Genomic DNA, 6881 nt, shown 5'->3' on the forward strand with positions numbered 1-6881 from the left:
ACTAAAATGATTGTTGCTTTAAGCTGCTAAAATAGGGATGAACTGTTAATGTAGCAGTAGATCACTAGGGCAGACTCTCATAGATATGTTGCACAGCCAGCTCTCCCCACTGAGCTGTGAGTCTCCTGTAGTGAAGGGATCGTGCCTTGTTATCTTCCCTAGAGGAGCAGCACAGCAGTCCGTTCATGAATATTTGTGAATGTGTCCAAAGGGTGCAGCTGATTTGAGTTTTGGTCCTCAAGGAAGATTTGTGTGTGTGCTTACTTGGAAAATAAGAAATGAGGACCATTGCACCGTTGACTGCATGAAGGCAGACTGTGAGTTCTGCTTTTTTTTTTTTTACTTACAAATAGGCCTCTTTGAATCCCAGTGACCACAAGCAGATATCCCTCAGAATTAAGATGCTCTTTAAAAAACAATATTTACCCTAAGAAGTAGAACAGTAATTGTGCCAAAATGAGGTCCTAGACTTTCCCAAAGACTTATTGAAAACCCCATCCTAAGGATGGGCTCCCTGTTTTCTCCCCTTTGTGTGTGTGTCTGTGTGTCTGTGTGTGCATGTGTGTCTGTGTGTGTGTGTGTGTGTGTGTGTGTGTGCTTTGTCAGCTCAAGGCCAGCAAGAGAATGCTCTCTAACTGGGAAATGGAGTTAAATGTGGGGAAAGAGGCCACTACTTGGATTACATTCCTGAGATGATGGGTCTGAAAAGTGGGAGTGCCAGAAATTTCCTGGAAAGTTTATTTTTGCAGAGTTTTAAGCCTGACTTCAGACCATGAGAGCTCTTGGATAGTGCCAGTTTGTTGAAACATGTAGAGAGCCAACTGTCCCTAGAAATGAGGTTTTCTCTTGCCAGCTGAGAGTTTTGTGGTCTGGCTCGCCTCTCTGCTCGAGTTAAGGCAGACCTTAACTTTTACAGCAAATTGTCAGGAAAGGTCAGAGGGATGCCGTGCTGCCAGGAGGGCTGATAGGAGTTCCTCTAGACCAGCGTTTCTTCCAGGGAGCTTGTGAAAACACAGATTCAAACTCATGTGGTCTAGAAGAGGGCTGGGACCCTGCTGGTCCAAGGATTAGGCTTTGTGAGGCAGCCTTGTGGAGGGTGTGGCTTACTCACCAAGGGTGGGCCCTTGACTGACCCACCTTCATTGGGCAGCCCTTCCACTGGGGTTCAGAGTTTTTTAAATTTATTCCCAGGGTCTTCTAGTAAAATGAAAATGCCTTGGGTTGGGATGGGGTGCGGAAAAGGTATCCCCCTGAATTGGGGCAGCAAATAAGTCATTGCTACTTAAAATCAATCATCACGACAACTCAGCTTTAAGAAACTTACCCTTTGCTGGGCTCCGTGTCAAGGCCTTTGTGTGTTGTTCTGACTCATCCAATCCTAATGATCACCTGGTAAGGCAGGTTCTAGTATGCCCTTCTTACACATGAGGAAACAGGAGCAGAAAAGTTAAGTTCCTTTCCCAATATCAAACAGCTGGTGTGGAGCAGCACTGAGATGGGTTGTAAGACTTCGGAGCCCCAGGTCCTGAGCGGGAGGACCCGGGAGGCTCCTGTATGCAGCAGAAGGGTTAGATTCAGGGAGAGGATGGGGGAGATATGATGGGTCAGCCACCTCTTAGTATTTCCAGGGACAACGCGTCTTCATATTTGGCTGAAAGTAGTATTGTTATGTCCACATTAAAACAATTATCCACGTCTTTATTTAGCATTTGCTGAACATGCGATGATGCATCTGACCTTGCACTAGGCACTAGCGTAATACTCTGAATAAGCCACATCTCTGCCTTCAAGAAGTACAGAAGGCCAGGGTGACAAACGAGAAACATGCAGCCACAGCTAATCTCACTGCCATTTTCATGACCCTGGAGCTGCTGCTGCTGCTAAGTCACTTCAGTTGTGTCCGACTCTGTGCGACCCCATAGACAGCAGCCCACCAGGCTCCCCCGTCCCTGGGATTCTCCAGGCAAGAGCACTGAAGTGGGTTGCCATTTCCTTCTCCAGCAGACGCTTTCAAATGCTGAAGTTAAAAAGTCTCTGCCCTCAAACATTTACCCCCCTCAAGGGTTATTTGGTGCCTTGATAGTATCTCAGTTGACACCCTTTGCATGTTCCCGGCTCTCTGTCTTTGCTTGTGCTGTGTCCCTCTCTAAAGTACCTTTCAGCCCCTTCTCCCTTGTCTAAATCCTGGCCACTTCCTCCGTGAAAACTGAACAGATTCTCTAGTGACACATATCACGTGGACCTACACCAGTCCGGGGTGACCCATTGTCCCAGTTTGCCCTGGTCTGAAGCATTTCCTGGTGGATTGCATTTCCATAGCCACGTAACAAATCATCACAAACCTAGCAGCTTAGAACAACACCCATATTAGCTTACAGCTCCACGGGTAGAAGTTCAGGCATGGATGGCAGGGCTAGGTCCTCTGCTCAGAGTTGCAGAGGCTGAAAGTCAGATGTCTGCCAGGCTGAGTTCTCATCTAGAGATACTAGGTAAAAATCTGTTTTCAAAGCTCATTCAGATTGTTGGCAGAATTTAGTTTCTTGCATTGCTGGGCTGAGATCACCATTTCTTTGCCAGTTGTCAGCTGGAGGCCACTCAGCTCCTAGAGGCTACCTGTATTTCTTGTCATAAGACCCTCTCCGTCTTCAAAGCCTCATTGGATAACTCTCGTACTTCAAATCTTTCTGACTTCATCTCTGACCTCCAGACCTGGATGTAAAGGGCTCTTTTGATACAGTCAGGCCCACTCAGCTAATCTCCCTATCTTAAAGTCTATTGATTTATACCTGCAAAATCCCTTCAAAGCAATACCTAAGTTTAATGTTTGATTGAATAACTGAGTGAGGCTGTGTATGCAGCAAGTGCTAGGAATTTGGGGAGTGGGGCATCCCGGATAGCTCAGTTGGTAAAGAATCCTACAGCAATGCAGGAGACCCCGGTTTGATTCCTGGGTCAGGAAGATCCACTGGAGAAGGGATAGGCTACCCACTCCAGTATTTGGGGCTTCCCTTGTAGCTCAGCTGGTAAAGCATCCGCCTGCAATGTGGGATACCTGGGTTTGATCCCTGGGTTGGGAAGATCCCCTGGAGAAAGGAAAGGCTACCTACTCCAGTATTCGGGCCTGGAGAATTCCATACAGTCCATGGGTTCACAAAGAGTCAGACATGACTGAGCGACTTTCACTTTCGCTTTCTAGAATTTCCGCCTATTTCATTTGAGATGAAAGTCTGGGACCGCATGTCAGTCTGTTAGCAAATTCAGCAAGGGCCAGGCATTGGTTATTCATCTCTCTTCCTCACTTCTGACCACACCTCACAGCTCTGCACATGGCGGGTTCTTGCTTGGTAAGATGCCCGGTTGACAAGGCAGCTCACCCCAGTGACATGTAGCACCAGGACAGGCAAGGCATAGGGGCTGTGGTTATGAGTGCCAAGTCAGACAAACTCAGATTCAAACTCTACCCTCACCAGCTTGCTGGTCTTTGACTAGACACTCAAACTCTCAGAGCTTCACATGTTGCTGTTTAGTTGCTAAGTCATGTCTGACTCTGTGACTCCATGGACTGTAGCCTGCGAGGCTCCTCTGTCCATGGAATTTCCCAGGCAAGAATATTGGAGTGGGTTGCCATTTCCCACTCCAGAGGATCTTCCTGACCCAGGGATCAAGCCTGTGTCTCCTGCATTGGCAGGTGGATTGTTTTACCTCTGAGCCAATTAGATCTTAATTAATAAAAATAGCTGCACATGTTTACATCAAGAAAAAAAGCCCTGCTGATGCAACTGCCCTGCAAGGCAATGATAATATTAAATGTAAAAACTATTGCAACTGAAAAGTCTATAAACACTTACCTGAACCTGCTTCATGAACTGGATATTAACAATCACCTTGGTGTTTATAAACCTGCCTGAATGTTTTATCACCAAACAGACATGCATACTGTCATTTATATTCATAGGGATTTTTTTTGGGGGGGGCGTCACTAATTGTTTACCCATAGTCAATATTTGTTTTGTTGCATTTTCTCTTAAAATGCGTTGTTATGGATTCCATTCTGCGCTGGTAACAATGATGCTATGAGGATTAAATGAAATCATGTACATTAAGCATCGGACTCACGGCCTGGTGTATAGTACACTCCGTGAAACCAGTTACTGTTAACATTACCATAGTAGAGCCGGTTAAATGCCAGCAACCAGATACGCCTGTGGTGCCATCTCTAGGCAAGATACAGATGGAAGGGCTGACCAGTCACAGTCCTCCAGCACTTGGAAAAATAGAAGAGTTTTCTTGCAGTGATGTCCTAACCAGCCTAGGTAGCTGAACTCTACTCTGAAAATTCCTTCAGTAATTTAGTGCAAGAAACACATCTTCCTTCAATTTAAAACTTTCGGGTGGTATAGCAATACAGATGTTAAATATTTAGTGGGTATGGCTAGAGGGTAGGGGGTGGGTCCGTAATTCTGAATCCTTTGAACATCTTAGCAGCCTCTCTGGATGAAAGGTGCATGTTGAATGTGGCAGTATATGAAATTAAAAGAAAATAATTTTCTGCTCAAACAGTTGTGGGGTCTCTGCAGACCAGAGGGATGTATCAGAGCAGTCAGTGGACCCTAGGGCACAGGGCCCTTTGGAAAACATCTGGAAATGGCACATCTAACTCTAACACAGCAAATCAAGGATAAAGTTGTTTATGGAGGAATTCCTCAGTTTCAGGGCATTTCCTTGCAAAAAGAGAAGGCCTTCTACTGCAAACTTGTGCCGAGAAGAGTGTGCTAAGAGGGGTTTATTGTTTTCATTAAAATAATTTCAGCTTTGGATGATTCTTTACAAAACAACGCCCAGCCACAAACAAAAGACATCCAGACATTCCTTTCCCCTCTTCCTGCTCCTAAAGCGCACAGCTTGGGCTTTAAAGGGGGACTTACTGCCTTTGTCCTGGAGCCAGCAAACCAGGTGGTCACACAATCAACAAACCAGTAACAATGACAGACATTACAATTTTCTACTTCGCTGCCGTAAGCAAACACTGAGCAATGGGGCAGAGAAGGCCTGGGCCATCAGCAACCTGGGTAGAAAAGGAAGACAAACCGAGTCCCAAGGAAGTCCCAAGGAAGACAAACAGCTCCCAAGATTTAGAAGAGGCCTCAGGCAGCTCCAGAGCTGGAGGGGGAAAATAAAAGCCCGCCTCCTCCCTTCCTCCTTCCTTCTTCACAAATGTTCCAATGAAGGATCCCTTAATACCTAAGCTTAGTGGAGCTTAGTGAACTGTAACAGGCCCAAACAGAGACCGCTGTGACCTCCACAGTAAATCACTTTCGAGATAGAGATTGGCCTCCCTCCTTGACCCTCCTACACTGCCTGTAGATTAGATTTAAGCAGTTGAAGTTGAGGGGAAATGTTTTTTTAAAATTGCCTTTTCCACTCTCTTTATTTATGTGGATGGGATTTCCTATTATGAGCATTATTTTTTTGAAATCTCTTAAATCTGTGAGCTGTCTTGCTCTCTTTTGCTATGTCCTTTAAAAGGAAGTTCCATTCCCAATGACCTTGATGTAATTTCCAGTAGCCTTTTTCAGTAGTTGTCTCTGGACCTGAAAGGATTCTGAGGTCATGTAAGTCCAGCAGTTACCTAACATGGTTATCAGCACCAGCCCGAAGGCTCTGGGACTTGTGGAATCAGACTTAGGGGGCTGGCCCAGGAGGCGTGTTTAAATGCCCCTGTCTCTTAAATCCCACCCTTGGTGAATATCATTGCTTCTTGGTGGACATGCATCTGGGAACCATAGGAAGTAGAAATCTCTCCCATACCATCATCCTCAATGAACAGGTGTGAAAACTGAATTCCAAAAAGAGGTCATGATTTGTCCAAGTTCATGTGACAAGTTGATTGGCAGAGGTCTCCTGACTGAGTTCAGGAAAGACTAGGACCTCTCATCTGTAGCTGTGTGCATGTGATTCTGACTCCAGGGCTGAAGAATGACCCTGTGGTGACCGGGATGGCAGCATGCTGATTTTACAGGGAGGCTGCCTCTCTGGCAACCACATTCACCTCACCAAAACCTCACTTGGGAGACTCAGTTCTTTGCCAAACTCAATCCATCTAGCTCAGTATCCTCTGGGTCACTTCTTGTCTGGTGTGTTTGTCCAAGACTGGTGGTTAAAGCTGAATTTGAGATTCAGTAGCAATGATCTCATTCCTGGTGAATGCTTTCTTTCTCCCTTCCTTCCTTCCTCTCTTTCTCTTTCACAAAGAAGAGAAAGCCGTTACTTTTTTTAGCCACTAATCCTTAGACTACTTGTCTTCCCTGGAATTTTATGAGCATCTACAGAGTTAAGCCTGAGGAGTTGAGAAGCCGAGTGCAGACACCACTTCTGTGCCCAGGAACCACCTCCCTCCTTGTTCCTCTAGTCAGGGTGCTTGTTGGGAGCATCAGTTGAGGGCAGCTTTGTGCCCTGGATCTGTGCCTTCTTTTGTTATGAAAAAAGGGGAAAAAAAGTTTAATCTGTCATTATTCTAATGTTTGTCAATGTAATCTGTGGGGGCAGGGATGCAGTTTTCAACTCTGACATTCCCAGGAAATGGTTTATTTCAGTGTAGAAAACCAACGACCTTACTCAGTATCATTTCTTCTGTCTCACCTTCTTTTTCCCCCTTCTTCTTTTTCGCTTCTCTCCTTTCTTCGCGTCGGCCTGTGTCTTCCCTTCATCACCCTCCTCCTCGTCCTCATCACCTCCCCTGGAGCTGGCAGCAGGAGGAAGAGGGGAGAGGGCAGGAGGGTGAGGAGGAAATGAAGAAGCCGAAACTGGTGAATGAATGAATACAAGGGTGTGATTGTGAAGATCCCAGCCCTGATTTGAGCACCCGAGGGAAGGTCTGGGGT

The sequence above is a fragment of the Capricornis sumatraensis genome, chromosome 1 (genome assembly GCF_032405125.1).
Source record: "Capricornis sumatraensis isolate serow.1 chromosome 1, serow.2, whole genome shotgun sequence".
Taxonomy (NCBI): domain Eukaryota; kingdom Metazoa; phylum Chordata; class Mammalia; order Artiodactyla; family Bovidae; genus Capricornis; species Capricornis sumatraensis.